General features: G+C 43.3%; 1 long non-coding RNA gene across 1 annotated transcript in view; it reads right to left on the bottom strand.

Moving 5' to 3' along the window:
* LOC141221110 (uncharacterized) overlaps positions 1–15,474 on the bottom strand; it is a 55,441-nt gene extending 39,967 nt beyond the window's left edge. The window contains exon 1 of the long non-coding RNA XR_012289185.1: positions 15,296–15,474. This is a non-coding gene — a long non-coding RNA (uncharacterized lncRNA). The remainder of the gene's footprint in view (positions 1–15,295) is intronic.
* Positions 15,475–25,002: the final 9,528 nt, after the last annotated feature.

The following is a 25,002-nucleotide window of genomic DNA, read 5'->3' on the forward strand; positions in this document are numbered from 1 at the left end:
AGGGCAAAGATAACTGAAAGCAGCCATGTCATGTTTGATCTCTAAGGAAAAGTAAAATCACAATAAAAAATATGGATTCACTTGCTAACTTCTGCGATCATCGAGCGAGGAGATATCACAGAAATTAAGAGATTTAAAAAAAAACATGAAGGGCGCAGACCAGCCCACGTGACATCATCACAGGGGAGTGTGTGGGCAGGGCCCAATCAGGCATAAAAGATCAAGCCGAATATTGATCTTCGCTCATGCTGGAAGATACATATTTTCGTGTAAGCAAGGGCCACGTTCCTTAACAGTAAAATCGAAGCGCTTTCCTTCATCTAAACTGAATCGTCTCTGCGATCGGTATAGTAAGCTTTTCTGTTAATCCCTTTTATTTCTGTAACTGTATATGCTGTATTGTTTTGTCTCCCTTTGTAAAATCTTTTGTATATTTTTTCATAAACACTGTCTCCCTTTGGATTAAATATAAAATGTAATAGTTCTGTTTCTTTTGCTCTGTAATCGTTCCTCCCCCAAAGCCACACGCTACCTATAAGGCATCCAATCGACCGGAACTGATTGGTGGTGGCAGCTAATAATCTTAATTGGGTGATCGTGAAGCTAGTAGTGATCTACGGATCTCTATACTATATACAAGGTATATACTATATGATAGTATAGCGTATTACTATGTATACAATATAAAGTGTGAACTACCCACTATATATTATATACACAGGCACAGTTTCACACAACGAGGCATCTACTATATGACAGTATAGAGCTATGTATAAACTGTATAGCTTATAGTGTGAATGCCTCACTATATATTGCACTAGCTATTAAACACGTTCTACGCCCACGTGGCAAGCATTTTTACTGGTACATTTTTAATTTTATTAAAGAAGTTGTCCAGTACTTTTTATTACCCCACAATGGATCCCCCCCGGGGCCCCTAAGGATTTTTGTAAATACCTTAGGTTGCTGTTTCTACCTGTGAGCGGTGCTATCCTTGGCCGCTCACAGGCATCACGTGACCCCGCGCTGACATCACAACAAGTGAGGAGTGACATCAGTGATGCGGTCCCCGCGGTGGCTGCTGGGTTGTGGGCGGGGCTACCCCGTGTCACACCCAGCATCCACCGCGCGCTTTCCCAATGAATGGGGAGAGGCAGAGCACACAGTGGATGCCGGGTGTGACGCGGGTAGAGGGTAACCCCGCTCACAGCCTGGCATCCACCGCGGAACGCAGAAGACAGAGACCCCTGGCTGCTGCCAGCACTTGTCGTGACATCAGCGGATGTCAGAGCCGGCTGTAGTCGGGGTTCACGTCATGCCTGTGAGCGGCCAGTGATCGTGCTGCTCACAGGCAGTATCTGCAACATAAGGTAATTACAAAAATCCTTAGGGGACCCGGGGGGATACATTGGGGGGGGGGGGGGTAATATAAAGTACTGGACAACCCCTTTAATGGCGCTGGAGTCAGCATGTGCACATACAGCGCTATCCTGCACCATTTTTTTAAAGAAACTGGGTCTGCAAATTTGCATACACAGTGTCTTCAATAAAACAGCGCCTATTTTATTGAAGTAATGTACTCCAACGTCAACATAGCAGTGCGCACAAGCTGACTATAAGGATAATGGTGATGGCCGGCTTGTGAGCACTGCTATACTGATGTTGTAGTAGAATTCTTCAATAAAATGGTGCAGGAGTAGACACGTGCGCATCCTGCGATATCCAGCTCCATTTTGTTGAAGACACTGTATCTGCGAATTCGCAAGCACAGTGTCTTCAATAAAATGGCGCCGTAGTGCGGTATGCGCACGTGCTGACTCCGGCGCCACACTGAGCAGTCTCCGCCCATCCCGGCTTTGGAAAGAAAGACGAGTCCAGCATTATATAGGATGTACTGATAATACAGGGGTGTACTCACTTATGCTAAGCGCTGTATGTGTGTGTGTGTATATATATATATATATATACTGTATATACAGTACAGACCAAAAGTTTGGACACACCTTCTCACTTAAAGATTTTTCTGTATTTTCATGACTATGAAAATTGTACATTCACACTGAAGGCATAAAAACTATGAATTAACAGATGTGGAATTATATACTTAACAAAAAAGTGTGAAACAACTGAAAATATGTCTTATATTCTAGGTTCTTCAAAGTAGCCACCTTTTGCTTTGATGACTGCTTTGCACACTCTTGGCATTCTCTTGATGAGCTTCAAGAGGTAGTCACCGGAAATGGTCTTCCAACAATCTTGAAGGAGTTCCCAGAGATGCTTAGCACTTGTTGGCCCTTTTGCCTTCACTCTGCGGTCCAGCTCACCCCAAACCATCTCGATTGGGTTCAGGTCTGGTGACTGTGGAGGCCAGGTCATCTGGCGTAGCACCCCATCACTCTCCTTCTTGGTCAAATAGCCCTTACACAGCCTGGAGGTGTGTTTGGGGTCATTGTCCTGTTGAAAAATAAATGATGGTCCAACTAAACGCAAACCGGATGGAATAGCATGCCGCTGCAAGATGCTGTGGTAGCCATGCTGGTTCAGTATGCCTTCAATTTTGAATAAATCCCCAACAGTGTCACCAGCAAAGCACCCCCACACCATCACACCTCCTCCTCCATGCTTCACGGTGGGAACCAGGCATGTAGAGTCCATCCGATCACCTTTTCTGCGTCGCACAAAGACACGGTGGTTGGAACCAAAGATCTCAAATTTGGACTCATCAGACCAAAGCACAGATTTCCACTGGTCTAATGTCCATTCCTTGTGTTCTTTAGCCCAAACTTGTCTCTTCTGCTTGTTGCCTGTCCTTAGCAGTGGTTTCCTAGCAGCTATTTTACCATGAAGGCCTGCTGCACAAAGTCTCCTTTTAACAGTTGTTGAAAAGATGTGTCTGCTGCTAGAACTCTGTGTGACATTGACCTGGTCTCTAATCTGAGCTGCTGTTAACCTGCGATTTCTAAGGCTGGTGACTCGGATAAACTTATCCTCAGAAGTAGAGGTGACTCTTGGTCTTCCTTTCCTGTGGCGGTCCTCATGTGAGCCAGTTTCTTTGTAGCGCTTGATGGCTTTTGCAACTGCACCTGGGGACACTTTCAAAGTTTGCCCAATTTTTCGGACTGACTGACCTTCATTTCTTAAAGTAATGATGGCCACTCGTTTTTCTTTACTTAGCTGCTTTTTTCTTGCCATAATACAAATTCTAACAGTCTATTCAGTAGGACTATCAGCTGTGTATCCACCTGACTTCTGCACAACACAACTGATGGTCCCAACCCCATTTATAAGGCAAGAAGAAATCCCACTTATTAAACCTGACAGGGCACACCTGTGAAGTGAAAACCATTTCCGGTGACTACCTCTTGAAGCTCATCAAGAGAATGCCAAGAGTGTGCAAAGCAGTGATCAAAGCAAAAGGTGGCTACTTTGAAGAACCTAGAATATAAGATATATTTTCAGTTGTTTCACACTTTTTTGTTAAGTATATAATTCCACATGTGTTAATTCATAGTTTTGATGCCTTCAGTGTGAATGTACAATTTTCAAAGTCATGAAAATACAGAAAAATCTTTAAATGAGAAGGTGTGTCCAAACTTTTGGTCTGTACTTTATGTATAATGTATTGATAATACAGGAGTGTGCTCACTTATTCTGAGAGCTTTATATATAATTTTGTGAAAATACAGGGGGTGCACTCACTTACTCTAAGCACTCTATATAATATACTGATAATACAGGGTTTGTACTCACTTATGCTGATTGCTGTATATATAATGCACTGATAATATGGGGGTGTACTCAATTATGCTGAGTGCTATATAAAGTACTAATAATAAACGGGTGTACACACACTGAGCACTTTGTATATAATGTTCTGATAATAGAGGGGTGTACTTACTTAAGCTGAGTGCTGTATATATAATGTACCAATAATAAGGGGGAGTACCTACTTAGGGCTCTTTCACATGTCAGTGTGTCCAGTACGTGTGGTGACAGGCGAGTAAATGTATTTTATTATTTTAATCTTATTTTACACTGAGACACTGTAGGAGCAGACACTACTACACCCAACTTTGTCTCTTGCTCGTGCTGATCACAGCGCGAGCAAAGAACAATGATGAGGGCAGAATATAGCACCCAGGGCTTGGGAACTGTACACTGATTCCCAGGCGCCGGTACGGGTGATCCTGATGCGCCACAAGTGTGACACACACAGACACACCGGATATGTATATCTCCGATATGGGTTTTTCCAGTCCCGGAAATATCCAGACGCATGAAACCGCCCTTATGCTGAGCATTGTAAAAATAATGTACTGATAATACAGGGGGTGTACTCACTTATGCTCAGTACTGTATACAAGATACAAGTGCTTCTCACTAAATTAGAATATCATCAAAAAGTTAATTTATTTCAGTTCTTCAATACAAAAAGTGAAACTCATATATTATATAGCGTCATTACAAACAGAGTGATCTATTTCAAGTGTTTATTTCTGTTAATGTTGATGATTATGGCTTACAGCCAATCATTATACAAAAGTCATTATCTCAGTAAATTAGAATACTTCATAACGCCGTCTTGAAAAATTAATTTAAAATCCAAAATGCTGGCCTACTGAAATGTATGTTCAGTGAATGCACTCAGTACTTGGTCGGGGCTCAATTATTGCATCAATGCGGCAATGTGGCATGGAGGCGATCAGCCTGTGGCACTGTTGAGGTGTTATGGAAGCCCAGGTTGCTTTGATAGCAGCCTTCAGCTCGTCTGCATTGTTGGGTCTGGTGTATCTCATCCTCCTCTTGATAATACCCGATAGATTGCCTATGGGGTTAAGGTCAGGCGAGTTTGCTGGCCAATCAATCACAGTGATAGGCTATGTGCCCACGATGCAGAAATGAAGCAGAAAATTTCTGCAGCATTTCTGCATCTCCCTGGCAGAAAAAACGCATGCAGATTGTGCATGCGTTTTTCCTGCAGAATACATGCGGATTCACATGCGTACCCACATGCGTTAACGCATGTGTTTCTGCATGCGGACTGACGAGCACTTTCCAAGCGATAGCATCACTTGGAAAGTGCTTGACAACTAGGTCACACAATTTAAATCCATGCAAAAGGCATGGATTTACATAGTGTGACCGTAAAAATAAAAAAATAAAGCTATACTCACCCCCGATCCCCCGCCGCGTGTGCTGTCGCGCTCGTCCTGGCTTCTTCCGGGTTGCCGGCATCTCGCGAGACAGCCTGCGGTCACATGACCGCGACGTCATCTCAGGTCCTGGAAGGAGAAGCGCTGCAGGGGCCGCCGGACAGGTGAATATAAACTTTATTTATTATTTTATTCTTTTTTTTACAGGTACAATGGTACCCAGGTCTGGATGAGAGTCTCCTCTCCTCCAGAACTGGGTACCATCCGCACATAGAGACGCATATAATCCGCTTGTATAAATGTACAGACGCGCATTATATGCGTCTCAATGCAAGTCAATGGCGGCGCCTCCGCAAAATTAATGAACATGCTGCGGATTTATTTGCGCTGCAGAAACGCTGCGGAAAAATCCGCAGCATGTGCATTGACATTGCGGAATGCCATTGGGGACCATGGGGTGCGGATTACCATGCGTTTTTGATGCGTTTAAGCAGCGGAAAATCCGCAGCATAAACGCATGAAAAAAGCATCGTGTGCACGCAGCCATACTGTTGTTTTTAAACCAGGTATTGATACTTTTGGCAGTGTGGACAGGTGCCAAGTCCTGCTGGAGAAATTTTCAACTCTTAAAAGCTTGTCGGCAGAGGGAAGCATGAAGTGCTATAAAATATCCTGGCAGACGGCTGCGCTGACTTTGGTCTTGATAAAACACAGTGTACCTGCACCAGCAGATGACATTGCTCCCCAAACCAGCACTGATTGTGGAAACTTCACACTAGACCTCAAGTAGCTTGGATTGTGGCCTCCCCACTCTTCCTCCAGACTCCTGAGACCTTGATTTCCAAATGAAATGCAAAATTTACTATCATCTGAAATCAACACCTTAGACCACTGACAACAGTCCAGGTCTTTTTCTCCTTGGCCCAGGTAAGACGCTTTTGGCGTTGTCTATTGGTCATGAGTGGCTTGACACAAGGAATGCGACACTTGTAGCCCATGTCCTGGATACGTCGGTGTGTGGTGGCTCTTGAAGCAGTCCACTCCTTGTGAATCTCCCCCAAATTTTTGAATAGCCTTTTCTTAAAAATCCTTTCAAGGCTGCGGTTATCCCGGTTGCTAGTGCACCTTTATCTACCACACGTTTTCCTTCCACGCAACTTTTCATTAATATGCTTGGATACAGCAGTGTGTAAAAAGCCAGCTTCTTTAGCAATGACCTTTTGTGGCTTACCCTCCTTGTGGAGTTTGTCAATGACTGTCTTTTCGACAACTGTCAAGTCAGCAGTCTTCCCCATGATTGTGGAGCCTACTGAAACAGACTAAGGGACATTTTTAAAAGCTTGTTTTTTGTTAATTATTCTAATTTACTGAAATAATAACTTTTGTGTTTTCATTGGCTGTAAGCCATAATCATCAACATTAACAGAAATAAACACTTGAAATAGATCACTGTTTTTAATGACTCTATAAGTTTCACTTCTTGTATTGAAGAACTGAAATTAACATTTTGATGACATTTTAATTTAGTGAGATGCTCTTGTATATAGTATAGTGATATGTATACATTTTATGGTATGTAGTGTGAACGCTTCATTATATATTATATACACATGCACAGCTTTACACGACGAGGTATATAATATATAATAGTATATAGTATAGAGCTATGTAAACACTTTATAGTTTATAGTGTGAACTCCCCACTAGATGTTATATACACAGGCACAGCGTCACACTACTATCATACCTTATAGTGTGAAGCTGTGCATGTGTATCTATAATATAACACTACAAGCGTCCCTCTGTCTGAAGCCTCTATAGACTGCACAAGCTAGACACGCCTGCGCAGTCTGGCTCCAGACAGATAAATGCATGGAGCTGTTACAGGTAAGAGGAGTATATGGCGCCAAAGTTCGCAGTATGAAAAGACACTGAACGCATACCATGATCTCCGGCGCCATACTTACATACTTACCTGACCGGGAGGAGCGTTGCCACAGCACCTCTCTTCTCGCCAGAGACCAGGGCAGGAGTGAAGGTGTCGTAGTCGGCGTATGCGTATAGCGCTATCCGGTGCCATTTTACTGAAGACACATTTTCAGTGTGTCTTCAGCAAAATGGCACAGGACAGCAAAGTATGGGCACGTGCGTACTCCGGCGCCGCACTCCTCAGAAGAACAGGACACCGCAGCGCTGGAGCACAGAGAAGAAAGGTGAGTATAAATGTTTATTTTTTTGTATGTGTGCAGCGTGAAAGGGATGAGGGGACCACACATACCAGGATTGGGGGATGAGGGGGCCACGTATACCAGGATTGGGGGATGAGGGGGCCACTCATCTCAGGATTGGGAGATGAGGGGGCCACGCATCCCAGGATTGGGGGATGACGGGGCCACGCATCCCAGGATTGGGGGATGACGGGGACACTCATCTCAGGATTGGGGGATGAGGGAGCCACGCATCCTAGGATTGGGGGTTGAGGGGGCCACGCATACCGTGGAGTTTTGTGTGAAATGATCAATGATTTGATTTTTGCTTCGTTCTCTTTTGTGTTTTTTCCTTGCAAGCAAATTAAATGAAGAGAATAATACCAAAGAATTTGTGATTGCAATCATTTTCAGGAAGAAACTGAGTATTATCTGACAGAATTTTAGGGGTGACAATACTTTTGGCCACCACTGTAGTAGTATGAAGCTGTGTGAAGCACGATGCTGCAGTTGGTTTCTTATTAGGCAGTTTCTTATTAGGTAATTTATTTTTTTCTGTTTTTTACAGATTTAAAGCGCACCTGTCAACAGGACTGTCCTCAGTAGGCTGTGTGCCCACGATCCGGAGCCGCTGCAGGTTTGACGCTGCGGACTTATGCAGCGTCAAATAAGCAGGAGACAAATGTTACAGTATAGTGGATGGCATTTCTAGAAATTCTATGTCTACTATGCGTCTGTGGCTCACTCACGGAAACTGACATGTGGCGCGTCTTTCCAGACCGTAGCATGTCAATTTCAGTTGCAGGTCCGCTTGCAGGCTTTCCCCATAGACCTAACCTCTATGGGGAAAGTCCGTAGGTAAAAAAAAAAGGTGCCGCTCATTTGAATATCCGCATGCGGCCCCTCCGCAGCATCGGGGCCATAGGCTGGGAGGCATCGTGGGCACACAGCCTTAACCACATACACTGTCAGGTGGGCGACATTAAACTGATTAAAATTATACCTTGGTTGATGAAATCCGTCCTGTGGTTCTTGTGTAGTCTTTACTTTCAGTTTGGAGATAATGATATGCTCGTGCTTCGGGGCGGCCTGTGGGGGGGGGGGGGGCGCTCTATCTGGTGCTCTGCTTACATATTCATCTGTATGCTCTTATTACAGGTCACTGTGCCTTCACTGACCTGACTCTTATTTTACCCCGCACTAATGGATGCATTATGTAAAATAGGAGGCTCCTCAGGCCGTCCCTGATCACGAGCATATTATCTCCAAACTGAAAGTAAACATTACACAAGAACCACAGAATGGATTTCATCATTTTAATCAGTTTAATGTCGCTCACCTGACCGTGTATGTGGTTTACTGAGCACAATCTTTCTGACAGGTGCGCTTTGACAAAAAAAAATGCATTAATATAATACAATGCAGCGAGGTGCCCTGATTAGAATACAATTAAGAGCAGCTACAAAAGTTATAACAATGGCACAAAAATGGGCATCAAAGTGGGCAGTGGGGTTAAGTGTTTTTGGGCCCCTGATCTCACACCACCATTACATAGTGATTGCCCGCATCAAATACAAGTCACTCCAGCCTGGCCAAAATAAGTTTTGGGTATCAAAACTGACATCAAAGTGGAGATATAACCAATTTTCACATATTTGAATAAATAATTGGTGTTTTTCAAGGGTTAAATGACTTTGGGTCACTGATCTCTGACCACCATTACATACATAGTGATGGGCGCATCAAGTTCAGGTCATTCTAGCCCGTTTAAATATGCTCTGGGCATGAGAACTGCCATCAAAGGGGGCAAATAGCCAGTAACTGGTGTTTTTCAAGGGTTAAATGACTTTGGGCCACTGATCTCAGACCATCTTTACATATAAGCCACGCTCACTGAACAGTCGAGTCACTAGTTGGGGCGCAGCCTCACTTTATGCAAGTGCATGAAGCGAAGCCACACCCACTAGTCGGAATCTGGCCAGGAGTATGTATAACGCATATGGCTCAGACACAGGCGAATCCCCGCAGCTCACAGTGTGTGCTCTGGGGGATTCATAAGTCTGCAGTTACATAGAGGGACTGCAGACTTATAGATTTAGAGTTGTCAACCCCTTTAAAGTGCACCTGTCAGTAGGATTGTACTAAGTAAACTACATACACTGTCAGGTTGGCAGCGTTACGCTGATTAAAATGATAAAAATTAAGAGCATTGCTTGCTGATATGTGCAACTGAGCATGCGCCGTGGCCGTTTTGCTGGAGCCAGATTGGCAGTGGTGCGTGTGCAGTAGTATCTATCACCAAGAGATGCTCTCAAACTGGGCAAGCGCCGCCCACCTTGCGCAGATTAAAAGCATCGCTTGTTGATAGATGCAACTGCCCACACGATGCAGCAATTTTGCTGAAGACTAATTTTTTTTGCTCCAACAAAATGGCCGCAGACCATGAGCAGTATTATCTATCGCCAAGCGTCAAACAAGGTATCATTTTAATCAGTGTAATGGCGCCCACCTGACAGTGTGGGCACACAATCACAATCCTGCTGACAGGTGCGCTTTAAAGTCAGAAAAGATCAGAGGCATAAGCACGATGCTGAAGTAGATTTCTTTTTCGGCAATTTATTTTTTCTGGGTTTTTTTACGGGTTTTACGACAAAGAAAATTACATTAATAAAATACAAAACAGTGCGCTGCTCTTATGTGAGTAAGCTTAAAGGCAACCTGTCACATCCCCTATACCCTCCAACCCAGCAGCATTCACCTATGTATCAGCAACTTCCCTGCCTAACCAGCCCCGTATAACATTACTGAGTGAAAACAAAGTTTACAAAACATTCACATGCTCCCCATTGCCTATGCTTATGAGGGCTTTGACTAGTTGATGGGGCATGATTACATAATTTGCACGAGCGGCGTCATTGTCGCTCATGGAAATCTTGCACATGCGCCGCTCATTCCGGCACCGTCACTGCTTTTCTGAGGCCGGGTGTACGCTTCTTGGCTACAGAGGCACACTGCACATGTACGGAAGTCATCTTCTAAACTTCCGAACATGCACAGTGCGCCTCTGATGCGGAGAAGCATACACCTGGCTTCAGAGATGCAGTGACGCTGCCAGAATGAGCGGCAAATTATCACGCCAACACGGGCGTGATAACATGGAAAGGAGGCTGACTCTTCTGGGAGCAACTAACACCCACTAGTCGAAGCCCTGATTAGCATAGGAAATGAGGACCATATAAATGTTTTTTAAACCTTGTGCTCTGTGGGGATTCAGAAGTCTGCAGGCACACAGAGTGACTGCAGACTTAATGATTTAGAGCAGACAACTCCTTGAAAATTAACCTGTCAGCAGGATTGTGCTAAGTAAACTACATACACTGTCAGGTTGGCGCTGTTACACACATTAAAATGATACCTTGGTTAATGAAATCCGTCCCGTGGTTCTTGTGTAATTTTTACTTTCAGTTTGGAGATAATGATATGCTCGTGCTCCGGGGCAGTCTGTGAGGTGGGCTCTATCTGGTGCTCTGCTTACATCTGTATGCTCTTATGACAGCTCACTGATCGATCACTGACATGCCTCCAATTTTTAATTTACATAGTGTATACATTATGGGGGGAAAAAAATGACATCAATCAAAATGGCGCTCGCGCAGGCGCATCTATCTCATGCCACGGCCATTTTGTTGGAGTAAAAAAATTATTCTCCAGCAGAATGTCTGCGGCGCAAGTGCAGTAGCATCTATCGGCAAGTGATCCTCTTATTCTGCGCAAGCGGCGCCCACCAGTAGGCAAGGCCTGCGCAAAGTAAGAGCATCACTTGCCGATAGATTCAACTGCTCATGTGCTGTGGCCATTTTGCTGGAGCCAGATTTTTTGCTCCAACAAAATGACAGCGGAGCAATTACAATAGTATCTATCGCCAAGTGATGCTCTCAATATGCGCAAGAGCCAGCCACCAGTGGGCGGGGCTTGCGCAGATTAAGAGCCTCGATTGCTGATAGATGCCACTGCGCACGTGACGTGGCCATTTTTCTGGAGACAAATTTTTCTTTTGCTCCAACAAAATGGCCACGGCACGTGCACAGTAGCATCTATGGCCAAGCGATAGATGCTATTGTGCCTGTGCGGGCGCCATTTTGCTTGATTTGTTTGTTTTTTCTAACCCCACATTATGTATATAACATGTAAAATAGGAGGCAGGTAACTGAACGATCAGTGACCTGTCATAAGAGCATATAGCTGACTGTATAAGCAGAGCACCAGATAGAGCCCACCCTACAGGCTGTCCCAGAGCACGAGCATATCATCATCTCCAAACTATAAGTAAAAATTAACCCCTTTTTGACGTGTGCCATAATAGTATGACAAACGTGAGAACCCCCTGTTTGGTGCGAGCTCCAGCACCGAGCCCGCAGCTTTCCAGGTACACGACAGCTGATATATACAGCTGACATGTGCCCGCAACAGCTGCGGGTGGAATAGCGATCCACCCCCCCCCCCCCCCGTGGCTGTTAACTACACAGTGTTCCAAATTATTATGCAAATAATATTTTCTCAGATTTTCCCAAATTACCTATATGAATTGCAGTCATTGTAATTTTCCAGTCAAATAACTATTAGAGTACAATTGAAACAGTTTTCAACTCAAAACTTTATTCTAGGGGATGTTACATTTGCACATAGGACCGCTTGTTCGAAAGGAGCTTCTGAACTCTCTCGTCCATTGAATTTGTCAGGTTTTGGATGGTTTCTGCTTCCAATTGTTTTGCCTGAGGACAGAATAGACTCCCAGAGCTGTTGCTTAGATGTGAACTGCCTCCCACCATCATAGACACTCCTTTTGATGATGCTCCAGAGGTTCTCAATGGGGTTGAGGTCAGGGGAGCATGGGTGCCACACCATAAGTTTGTCCACATTTATGCCCATATCAGCCAGAGATGCAGATGTGTTATGTGCAGCATGAGAAAGGGCATTATCATGCATGAAAATGATCTTGCTGCGGAATGCACGGTTCTTCTTCTTGAACCATGGAAGGAAGTGCTGTTTGAGAAACTCAACATACATTATGGAGTTCATCTTTACCCCTTCAGGGATCCTAAAAGGGCCGTCAATCTCTCTCCCCATGATTCCAGCCCAAAACATTACTCCACCTCCTCCTTGTTAGCGCCGTAGCCGTGTTTGCATGGGGTGTCCATCAACCAGCCATCCTCCAATCCATCCATCTGGACCATCGAGATCATTTCATGCATGATAATGCCCCGTCTCATGCTGCACATAACACATCTGCATCTCTGGCTGCTATGGGCATAAAAGGGGACAAACTAATGGTGTGGCACCCATGCTCCCCTGACCTCAACCCCATTGAGAACCTCTGGGGCATCATCAAAAGGAGTGTCTATGATGGCGGGAGGCAGTTCACATCTAAGCAACAGCTCTGGGAGGGTATTCTGTCCTCAGGCAAAACAATTGGAAGCAGAAACCATCCAAAACCTGACAAATTCAATGGATGAAAAAGTTCAGAAGCTCCTTTCGAACAAGCGGTCCTATGTGCAAATGTAACATCACCTAGAATAAAGTTTTGAGTTGAAAACTGTTTGATTTCAGTTTGTAATAACCTGCTAATGCTTATAATTTCAAAAATGACAATTTTTTGTTCTTTATTAAAATGAAAAGGTTGAAAACTCTGCTGTGCATAATAATTTGGAACATGCATTTTGAGTGCAGTTGAGTTTTTTATTTTTTAAAACTATACTGTTATCATAGGCAGTTTGTACAAAAACCTTTCAATTGTACTCTAATAGTTATTTGACTGGAAAATTACAATGACTGCAATTCATATAGGTAATTTGGGAAAATCTGAGAAAATATTATTTGCATAATAATTTGGAACACAGTGTAGTTAAATTCTGCTCTCAATCTCTAACAGCGGCATTTAACTCGCGCTTCCCGGAAGCGTGTCGTTGGCTCCGCACATCGGCGACCGTGTTACATGATCGTGGGTCGCCGATAGGTTGGCATGACAACCCAGGTCTGCAGGAGACCCTAGCCATTGTCATTGCCAGATTGTGGTCGGCGCTCATAGCAGGTGAGCATTTCTGCTACACACAGGAGATCTGATCATCCCCTGTGTGTAGCAAAGGCGATCAGAGAATTGCAGCTTCTAGTCTCCCATTGTGACTATTGAAGCTAGTGTAAAGTAAAAAAAGTTTAAAAATATTAAAAAAATTATATTAAAGTTTAAATCACCCCCTTTCGCCCCATTCACAATAAAACAAAAAAAATCACTCATACACATATCCACATTCAGAATCACTTGATCTATCAATATGAAAAAATATTTAATCCGATCGATAAACGGTGTGACGTGAAAAAAATTCAAAATGCTATAATTACTTTTTTTTGGTCGCCGCAACATTGCAATAACCGCGATTAAAACATCGGATCTACCCCAAAATGGTATCAATAAAAACGTCAGCTTGGCGCGCAAAAAATAAGCCCTCATCTAGCTCCAGATCGTAAAAAATGGAGATGGTATGGGTCCCGGAAAATGGAGCCATTTTTTTTTTTTTTTTAAGCAAACTTTGGATTTTTTTTCACCACTTAAGTAAAAAAACTATACCTGTTTGGTGTCTACGAACTCATAATGACCAGGAGAATAATAATGGTAGGTCAGTTTTAGCATTCAGCAGACATGGTGAAACAAAACCCCAAGAAAACAACTGTGGAACTGCACTTTTTTGCAATTTCACTGCACTTGTAATTTTCCTGTTTTCCAGTACACGATGTAGTAAAACCAGTGGTGCTGTTCAAAAGCACAACTTGTCCCGCAAAAAATAAGCCATCACATGGCCATAGTGACCAAAAAATAAGAAAGTTATGGCTCTGGGAAGAAGGGGAGCAAAAAAGGAAAACACAAAAATGGAAACTGGTCTGGTCATGAAGGGGTTAAACAAGAACCACTGGATGGATTTCATCAGCCAAGGTGTCATATTATTCATGGTAATGGCGCCCACCTGACAGTGTATGTAGATTACTGAGCACAATCCTGCTGACAGGTGCGCTTTAAGGTCAGAAAAGATCAGAAGCCCAAGCACGATGCTGAAGTAGGTTTCTTATTCTGCAATTTATTTTTTTCTGTTTTTTTACAGGTTTTACCACAAAAAAATGACATTAATAAAATACAATGCAGCGTGCTGCCCTTATGTGAATATGCTTAAAGGGAACCTGTCAGGTCCCCCATGCCCTCCAACCCAGAAGCATTCACCTATGTATCAGCAAATTCCCTGCCTAACCAGCCCCGTATAACGTTACTGAGTGAAAATAAGGTTTAAAAAACATTCACAAGTTCCCCATTACCTATGCTAACGAAGGTTTGACTAGTCGATAGGGCGTTCGTTCCCCAGACTAGTCAGCCCTCTTTCCATGTTGTCACGCCCCTGTTGGCGTGATGACATAATTTGCACGAGCGGCGTCATCGCCAGCTGATGCTAATCTTGCGCATGCGACGCTCATTCCGGCAGCGTCACTGCTTCTCCGAGGCCGGGTGTACGCTTCCCCGCATCAGAGGCGCAAACCATCTTCTAAACCTCCGAACATGCGCAGTGCGCCTCTGATGCGGGGAATTGTACACCTGGCTTCAGAGATGCAGTGACGCTGCCGGAATGAGCGGCGCATGCGCGAGATTTGCATGAGCGGCGATGATGTCACTCGCGCAAATGATGTTATCACACCAACAGGGGCCTGACAACATGGGAAGGAGGGACCTAACACCCACTAGGCAAAGCCCTCATTAGCACAGGAAACAGGGACAGTAGAAATGATTTCTAAAGCTTTTTTCCACTCAGTAACATCAGGGCTGATTAGGCAGGGAAGTTCTATTGCCTGCTCTTCTCACAGCCCATCAGCACACAGCGCCTCCATCTTGTAACTTACCAGCCTCGCCATTTTAGGTGTTGATAGAATGGCCATCTCCTGCCAGCTGCCACAGTCTCCTGGAGATGAGAAGATGTCTTCTTGTTCGCAGTGGATGTCGCTGTATCTGTAGTAACGGTCGCTCTCTCTCACCCGCTCCCGCCAGATACGTTGTGTACTGCACGCAGTATACCAGCGACTGCCTCTGCGGGCGTTAGCTCGAGATGCTAGACTCTGCGGTGACGTCATCGGGAGGGGCGGAGCCTCCACGTCACACGGCTCTCATTGCTGTTGTCTCCAGGAAGGGAAGCTGCTTTTGCTGTGTGTGGAATATGGCTTCCAACAGGTCTCCATTCTGAATAGAGGTGACCAGACTGGAGCCCCTGAAGGGGAGGCTATCACAGCAGGCACCAGCTGTAGACAGTTTATCAGTGACATGGCTGCTGGAATGGAGGGGATTCTAGTCTGCCTACAGAGCAGGCTGCTGAGAGAGTCCCCAGTGCTATTCTCCCAGGCCTTTATCCTGGAGTAATGTGTATATAGCCACACATATGGAAATCCTTGCGCTGACACACAGCACAGTCACCCACATGTGTACATCCATGTACACTATATGCACAGTCCACAGGTCCGTATTCGCCACTAGGCACGGGGGTCCAGTGTTTAGGGAGCGACGCCTGAATCAAGATTAAAAATATTTATTATCCCCTTAAATGACAGCTGGCATTCTGTGGCATCGGCCCGGACGGATTTGGAACCGATGGGGTCCGATTAACCCGTTAAATAACGCTGTTACTTGCAACAGCTGTATCTAAAGGGTTAAATGACCCCATGTGATGACCACAGGGTACAGTGGCTTGTTAGAGACCAACGACGATCAAAGTAAAAATTATATATGTCCCGCAGTGAGACTAAGTGAAAAAGTAAAACAAAAAAAAAATAAAATGTCTGTAAAAATCCAAAAGGAAGCACACACAAATCACAAAAAGCAGCATTTGCGTTATAACAAAGATAAAAACTCGTACACATAATTGGAATTTTCGCGTCTGAAACGACCAGATCTATAAAATTGTCACATTATTTAATCCGTATGGTGAACACAGTAAAAAAAAAAATAACACCAAAAATGTCGCTTTTTCATCATACTAACACACAAAAAATGGAATAAAAAGTTATCAAAAATACATATATAAAGAAAAATGGTATAAAAGAAAACTCAAAATTGTCCCGCAAAAAACAAGCCCTAATATGACTTACTCTAGAAAAAAATAAAACTTATAGCTCTCATAACATGGCGGAGCAAAAACAAATCCATTTTTGTAAAATATTGTTTTTAGTGTATAAAAGTAGCAAAGCATAAAAATTATATAACATCAACCACACAAAAATAAATTGAAACAATCAATCATTTAATTGCTGTTTTTTCTTCATTCTGCATCTAAAGAATTTGAATAAAAAGTGATCAAAAAAATGTTGTTCCCCAAAATGGGGCTTCGCGCAAAAAATAAGACCTCGTGCAGCTCTGTTCGCCAAACAATAAAAAAAATACAGCTCTCAGAATATGGCGATGAAAAAAATATTTTTTATAAAAAAGCATTTTACACTGTGATGGCAGCAAAACATAAAAAATATATATAACGCTGGTTTCGCTGTAATTGTACCGACCCAAGAATAAATCCACCTTATCTCTTATACCGCACGAGGAACCGCACAAAAATAAAAATAAGGACTATTGTACTGCTATTTTTTTGTTCATTCTACCTACCAAAAATCAGAATAAAACTCAGGTCACGTTTATCCTGCGCTCTCCATTGACCGCTTACATTGGGGGTTCCTTTTAACCCCTTCACCCTAAAAGCCTGTTTTCACCTTCCTGACCAGGCAAATTTTACAATTCTGACCAGCGTCCGTTTATCTGGTAATAACTCTGGAACGCTTCAACAGGATCCCGGTGATTCTGAAATTTTATTTTGCTAACTTATTGTACTTCATGCCAGTGGTAAAATTTGTTCAATATGACTTGCGTTTATTTGTGAAAAAATCTGAAATTTCGCAATTGCAAACTTTTAATTTTTATGTCCTTATAACAGAGAGTTATGTCACACAAAATAGTTAATCAATAACATTTTCCACATGTCTACTTTACATCTGCACTATTTTTTTAAACTTTTTTTTTTTTAGGAAGTTAGAAGAGTTTAAAGTTGACCATTAATTTCTAATTTTTCCAACAAAATTTACAAAACCATTTTTCAGGGACCACATCACACTTGAAGTGACTATGGGGGGCCTATATGACAGAAAATACCCAAAAGTGACTCCATTCTAAAAACTGAACCCTTCAGGGTACGTGCCCACGATCCGTAATAGCAGTGCTGCGTCCAAAACGCTTTGTTCCATATTGGAAGCATAGTGGTGGGATTTATAGAAATCCCATGCCCACTGTGCTTCTATTTGATGCCGCGTAAACTCACCCGTGGCGCGGTTTTTACGAGCCGCAGCATGTCAGCATTTCCGCAACAGAAATTTCCCCAATAGAATGTATTGGATGCTGTAAATCCGCATGTGTTTAATGAACACCTGCGTGATCGGTCCCAGCTTTTTGGACGCACCGAAAATACATTGTGCCCAAAGCACTGCTATAGCCTAATCGTGGGCACATAGCCTGAAAGTCCTCAAAACCACATTCAAGAAGTTTATTAACCATTCAATTGGTTCACAGGAATTAAAACAACGTGGAAGAAAAAAATTAGCATTTTACTTTGTTTCACAAAAATGTTGCTTGAGCCCCAAATTTTATATTTTCACAAGGGTAACAGGATAAAATGCACCCCAAAATTTGTTGTGCAATTTTTCCAGAGTACTCCGATACCCATGGCCGGCTCCAGTTTTTCGTAGACCCTGGGCGAAAGTGTCTCATGGGCCCCTTTTCCACATACCATGGTACATGATGCACAGATACAGCAGAGAAATATACTGTAGGTATAGTACAATGCCCAAGATTTCACTTATTTCTTACATTACATGAGTGATATCTATTGTAAATAGCTCAGAAACTGGTGAATCCCCGCAGCGCACAGGGCGTGACCTGGGAGGATTCTAAAGTCTTCATTTTAGACCGAACAGTATAGTCTTCCATACAGTATTCTGGGCACCACATATTCCTCCATACAGTATTATGGGCACCACATAGTCATCCATACAGTATTATGGGCACCACATAGTGCTCCATACAGTATTATGGGCACCACATAGTCATCCATACAGTATTATGGGCACCACATAGTCCTCCATACAGTATTATGGGCACCACATAGTCCTCCATACAGTATTATGGGCACCACATAGTCATCCATACAGTATTATGGGCACCACATAGTCCTCCATACAGTATTATGGGCACCACATAGTCCTCCTTACAGTATTATGGGCACCACATAGTCCTCCATACAGTATTATGAGCCCTATATATTGCTCCATGCAGAATAATGGACCCCATATAATGCTCCATACAGAATAATGGGCACCATATAGTGCTCCATGCAGAATAATGGGCCCTATATAATGCTCCATACAGAATAAGGGCTTCCATATAATGCCTCATACAGTATAATGAGCCCCATATATTGCTCCATACAGTATAATGGCCCTATATAATGCTCCATACAGAATAATGGGCCCCATATAATACTGCATACAGTATGGGCCCCATATAGTGCTCCATGGAGAATGGGCCTCATATAATGCTCCATAGAGAATGGGCCCCATCAGTGGCGTACCTACTGGGGGGTAAAGGGGGCGTCACGTTGAGGGGCCCACCCTGTTAAGCAGAAGGCGACCGCGGCTCTCTGAGGTGACGCTGCTGTTCTCTTTCTGAGCTGAGACTCTGCAGGCTGCACAGCACAGCAGCCAAATGCAGAGTCTCAGTGCAGTGCACGGTGAGGGCTAAAGTGCTGCTAACCTCATCTTCTTCTACAGGCTGGCAGCGCTGCGGTTAGCTCCACACCATCAGTGCTCTGATTGGTCCACGCTGGACCCTGGGTCCTAGTGAGCTGCTGCAGTTAGGTTGTGCAACCTGTGCCAAGACAGGGCCTGGCCCGGACCAGTCATCAATCACCTTCATATGTAAGTGCTGCTGGAACCAGTTTTTTTAGTTTTAAAATAAATGACAGCATATGATGTTACTGTGGGAGACAGTGGGGTGAATGTGAGGGGAAGAGGGGGAGCTGAATTGGGGTAGTGGGGGTGGGGGTGGCGCTGAGGGCCTTGTGTTCTGAGATTATGTGCAATCTCATGTCATAGTTGCTGTCTGGGGAGGGTGGAGATAGGGAGGTAGGGGACTTAGGGCTCGTTCACAGGTCAGGATCTCCGGTACGAGTGGTGACAGTTTCCACACGTACTAGAGACACTGACACACGCAGACCCATTCAAATCTATGGGTCTGATCACATGTCAGTGTGTTTTCACAGACCGTGTGTCCGTGTGCTCCACACACTGACATGTCCGTTTTTTTGCAGATGCACGTTCCGCAAAACATACCACACGGATTTTATTATTTTATTCTTATTTTTACACAGGGACACTGCAGGAGCAGACACTACTACTACCCTCATCATTGCCACTGCTGGTGATGATCGCAGTGATGGCACTGAACCATGATGAGGGCAGCGTTCGGCAGCGCTACCTGGACACTGATTCCCAGCCGCCCGTACGTGTGATCCTGATGCGGCACACGGGCCGCACACGGGTGCAACACGTATAACACACACCGGCATACAAGAAACAGATATCTCCAGTACCGGTTTTTCCGATACCGGAAATATACGGACATGTGAAACCAGCCTTATTATATTTACCGTTTAGGTCTTATTATAAGCCCCTGCCTGATAGTATAACAAACCCCCATACACTAACCATGGCATGAGCTGTACAACATTTAAAGGGATTGTCTGGTCTAAATGTACAAGTCTGCAATTACTTTATGTGGCTAAAAAACCAAGCAATGTGAACTGAGGTCTAAGATGGTACACATGCAAGAAATAGGAGCATGTTCACACTAGCAAAAAGAAGCAAAACCTACAAAAGACAAAAAATATATCTCATACCCTACCATCATTATATATAAATGTAAAGCAAAGTTGCATATTAAATATAGGGTACTTAGTGAACTATTTTTGTATACTTTTTTTGATCAAAAATAGTTCACTAAGTACCCTATATTTAATATGCAACTTTGCTTTACATTTATATACAGTTATATGAAAAAGTTTGGGCACCCCTATTAATCTTAAGCTTAATGTTTTTTAAAAATTGGTGTTTTTGCAACAGCTATTTCAGTTTGATATATGTAATAACTGTTGGACACAGTAATGTTTCTGCCTTGAAATGAGGTTTATTGTACTAACAGAAAATGTGCAATCTGCATTCAAACAAAATTTGACAGGTGCATAAGTATGGGCACCTCACCAGAAAAGTGACATTAATATTTAGTAGATCCTCTTTTTGCAAAAATAACAGCCTCTAGTCGCTTCCTGTAGCTTTTAATGAGATCCTGGATGAAGGTATTTTTGACCATTCCTCTTTACAAAACAATTCCAGTTCAGTTAAGTTTGATGGTCGCCGAGCATCGACAGCCTTCTTCAAATGATCCCACAGATGTTCAATGATATTCAGGTCTGGGGACTGGGATGGCCATTCCAGAACATTGTAATTGTTCCTCTGCATGAATGCCTGAGTAGATTTGGAGCGGTGTTTTGGATCATTGTCTTGCTGAAAGATCCATCCCCTGCGTAACTTCAACTTTATCACTGATTCTTGAACATTATTGTCAAGAATCTGCTGATACTGAGTGGAATCCATGCGTCCCTCAACTTTAACAAGATTCCCGGTGCCGGCATTGGCCACACAGCCCCAAAGCATGATGGAACCTCCACCAAATTTTACTGTGGGTAGCAAGTGTTTTTCTTGGAATGCTGTGGTTTTTTGCCGCCATGCATAACGCCTTTTTGTATGACCAAACAACTCAATCTTGGTTTCATCACTCCACAGGACCTTCTTCCAAAAACAAATTGGCTTCTCCAAATGTGCTTTTGCATACCTCAGCCGACTCTGTTTGTGGCGTGCTTGTAGAAACAGCTTCTTTCGCATCACTCTCCCATACAGCTTCTCCTTGTGCAAAGTGCGTTGTATAGTTGACCGATGCACAGTGACACCATCTGCAGCAAGTTGATGCTGCAGCTCTCTGGAGGTGGTCTGAGGATTGTCCTTGACTGATATCACCATTCTTCTCCTCTGCTTTTCTGATGTTTTTCTTGGCCTGCCACTTCTGGCCTTAACAAGAACTGTCCCTGTGTTCTTCCATTTCCTTACTATGTTCCTCACAGTGGAAACTGACAGGTTAAATCTCTGAGACAGCTTTTTGTATCCTTCCCCTGAATAACTATGTTGAATAATCTTTGTTTTCAGATCATTTGACAGTTGTTTTGAGGAGCCCATGATGCCACTCTTCAGAGGAGATTCAAACAGGAGAACAACTTGCAAGTGGCCACTTTAAGTAGCTTTTCTCATGATTGCATACACCTGGCTATGAAGTTCAAAGCTCAATGAGGTTACAAAACCAAAAAAAGTGCTTTAGTAAGTCAGTAAAAAGTAGGTAGGAGTGTTTAAAACAAGAAAATGATAAGGGTGCCCATACTTATGCACCTGTCAAATTTTGTTTGAATGCAGATTGCACATTTTCTGTTAGTACAATAAACCTCATTTCAAGGCAGAAACATTACTGTGTCCAACAGTTATTACATATATCAAACTGAAATAGCTGTTTCAAAAACACCAATTTTTAAAAAACATTAAGCTTAAGATTAATAGGGGTGCCCAAACTTTTTCATATAACTGTATAATGATGGTAGGGTATGAGATATATTTTTTGTCTTTTGTAGTTACTTTATGTGGCTGCAGACTTGTGAATCCTCACATTACACACACAGCACACTGTCTGGGCTCTCTGGTTCGGGGAGCGGGTTGTCATGTGACCTTAACCCCTTAACAATGCTTGCCGTATTGGTACGCACATTTGCGTACCCCCCGTTCAGTGAGGGCTCCGGCGCTGAGCCCGCACTGAACGGAGCACATGTCAGCTGATTATTACAGCTGACATGTGCCCGCAACAGCCGCGGGTGGAATCGCGATCCACCCGCGGCTGTTAACATGTTAAATGCCGCTGTCAATCTCCGACAGTGGCATTTAACGCGCGCTTCCGGGTAGCGCGGCATAAGCCCCGCCCATCGGCGACCCCGTCACGTGATCGCGGATCACCGATGGGTGGGCATGACAACCCAAGGTCTGCAGCAGACGCCTGTGGTTGTCATGATCTGGTCGCTATGAGCGCCACCTATTGGTCGGCGCTCATAGCACAGGACCATTTCTGCTGCATGCAGGGGACCTGCTCGTCCCCTGTATGTAGCAGAGCCGATCGGACAGTTGCTGCTTCTAGTCTCCTATGGAGACTATTGAAGCATGCAAAAAGTAAAAAAAAAAAGTTTTTAAAAATATAAAAAAAAGTAAAAAAATATAAAAGTTTAAATCACCCCCTTTCGCCCCATTCAAAATAAAATATTAAAAAAAAAAACCTACATAGACATATTTGGTATCGCCGCGTTCAGAATCGCCCGATCTATCAATATAAAAAAATAATTAATCCGATCGGTAAACGGCGTAACAAGAAAAAAATTCTAAACGCCAGAATTACGTTTTTTGGTCGCCGCAAAATTGCAATAAAATGCAATAACGGGCGATCAAAACATCGGATCTACCCCACAATTTTATCAATAAAAATGTCAGCCCGGCGCACAAAAAATAAGCCCTCACCCAGCCCCAGATCACGAAAAATGGAGACGCTATGGGTGTCGGAAAATGGCGCTATTTTTTTTTTTTTTACCAAATTTTGGAATTTTTTTCACCACTTAAATATAAAAGAACCCATACACGTTTGGTGTCTATGAACTCGTAATGACCTGTAAAATAAGAAGGGCAGGTCAGTTTTAGGATTCAGTGAACGTGGTAAAAAAAAAAAAACAACTGTGGTATTGCACTTTTTTTGAATTTTACCGCACTTGGAATTTTTTTCCCGTTTTCCCGTACACGATATGGTAAAACTAGTAATGGCGTTGAAAAGTACAACTCGTCCCGCAAAAAATAAGCCCTCACATGGCCATATTGACCAAAAAATAAAAACGCTATGGCTCTGGGAACAAGGGGAGCAAAAACGAAAATGCAAAAACGGAAAATGCTCCGAGGCTTAAGGGGTTAAAGGGTTTTTCCCATGAACCAAAGTTGATTTTAATCAATAGATCTTGGAATAATAATAACTTCCACAATTGGATGTGTTTAAATAAAATGTTCCTGTGCTGAGATAATCTTATAAATGTTCCCCTGCTGTGTACTGTGTAATGTCTGACCATACAGGAACATGGTCTGATCATACCACATCTCCTGGACAGGGTGGGAAACAAAAGAGTATACAGACATTATAGCACGGGATCACAGATGATTCTTTCTGTGAGGTAAAACATTTCCCTGTCCATTTTAAACAATGTTTTACTTAAAAGAAAGAATCAGCTGTGCTCCCCGGCTGTAATGTCTGTACGCTCTTTTGCTTCCTCCCCTGCCCAGGAGGTGTGGTACAATCAGACCATGTTTCTGTATGGTCAGACACAACCATTACACAGTACACAGCAGGGGAACATTTATAAGATTATCTCAGCACAGGAACATTTTTATAAATACATCCAATTGTAGAAATGATTATTATTACAGTAACTATTGATTAAAATGTACTTTTGTTCGTGGGAAATCCCCTTTAAGTATGTGATTTACATGCTCCTGGCCCCATTCCAACTTCGCGGCCCCATTCAATACAAGTGTATTGAGCAAGACCGGAAACAGTCTAGTCGGAATGTGGCCAGGTGTATGCAAATCGCATACTTGAGGTCTCATGACAACCGGCTCCCCGAACCAGAGAGCCTAGACAGTGTGCTGTGCATGCAATGTGAGGATTCACAAGTCTGCAGTCACATAGTCACAGCAGACTTGTAGCTTCAGACTAGACAATCCCTTTAATAATAATTTCATAATAAGCAGCTTATTATTTGTATAAAGTTATTAAAGGGGTTGTGCGGGCTTGGGATAAAAGTCTGCAGTCACTCTATGTGACTGCAGACGGGCAAATCATGACAGGGTATGGTGCGCCTGCTGTCATGAGCCCCCAATTTCAACAGTGGGATCGGGCGGGCATGTGACCACATGTATGCTATTTGCATATGTCGACTAGCTTCTCTCAATACAAGAGAATTGAGACAAGCTGTGAGAGTCTAGTCAACACATGCAAATAACATACATGTAGTCACATGACTAACCGACCACATAAACAATGCTGGGGACTCATGGGTCATTATTACTGTACATGGGGGAATCAGTGGACATTATTAAATGTTAAGTGGGCACTTAAGAATCATTATTGTTATAGGGGCACTTACGGTATTGTGGCCGTCAACGGTGCACCTGACGCATTATTACTTTTAGGGGCAAAATGTGGGCACTGTTTTCTAGGGCACTTGCACAGGGCAGTAATATTTTAAAGGGGTAGTTTTACCATCTAGAGAGCACAAAGGGGGGATTTTACTTTGTAAGAGGCACAGTGTTAGCATTATTATGAGGGGGCACAGTGGTGGGCT

The sequence above is a fragment of the Phyllobates terribilis genome, unplaced genomic scaffold, assembly GCF_046119375.1.
Source record: "Phyllobates terribilis strain yellow unplaced genomic scaffold, ASM4611937v1 Scaffold_316__1_contigs__length_2197552, whole genome shotgun sequence".
In the NCBI taxonomy this organism is placed as follows: Eukaryota; Metazoa; Chordata; class Amphibia; order Anura; family Dendrobatidae; genus Phyllobates; species Phyllobates terribilis.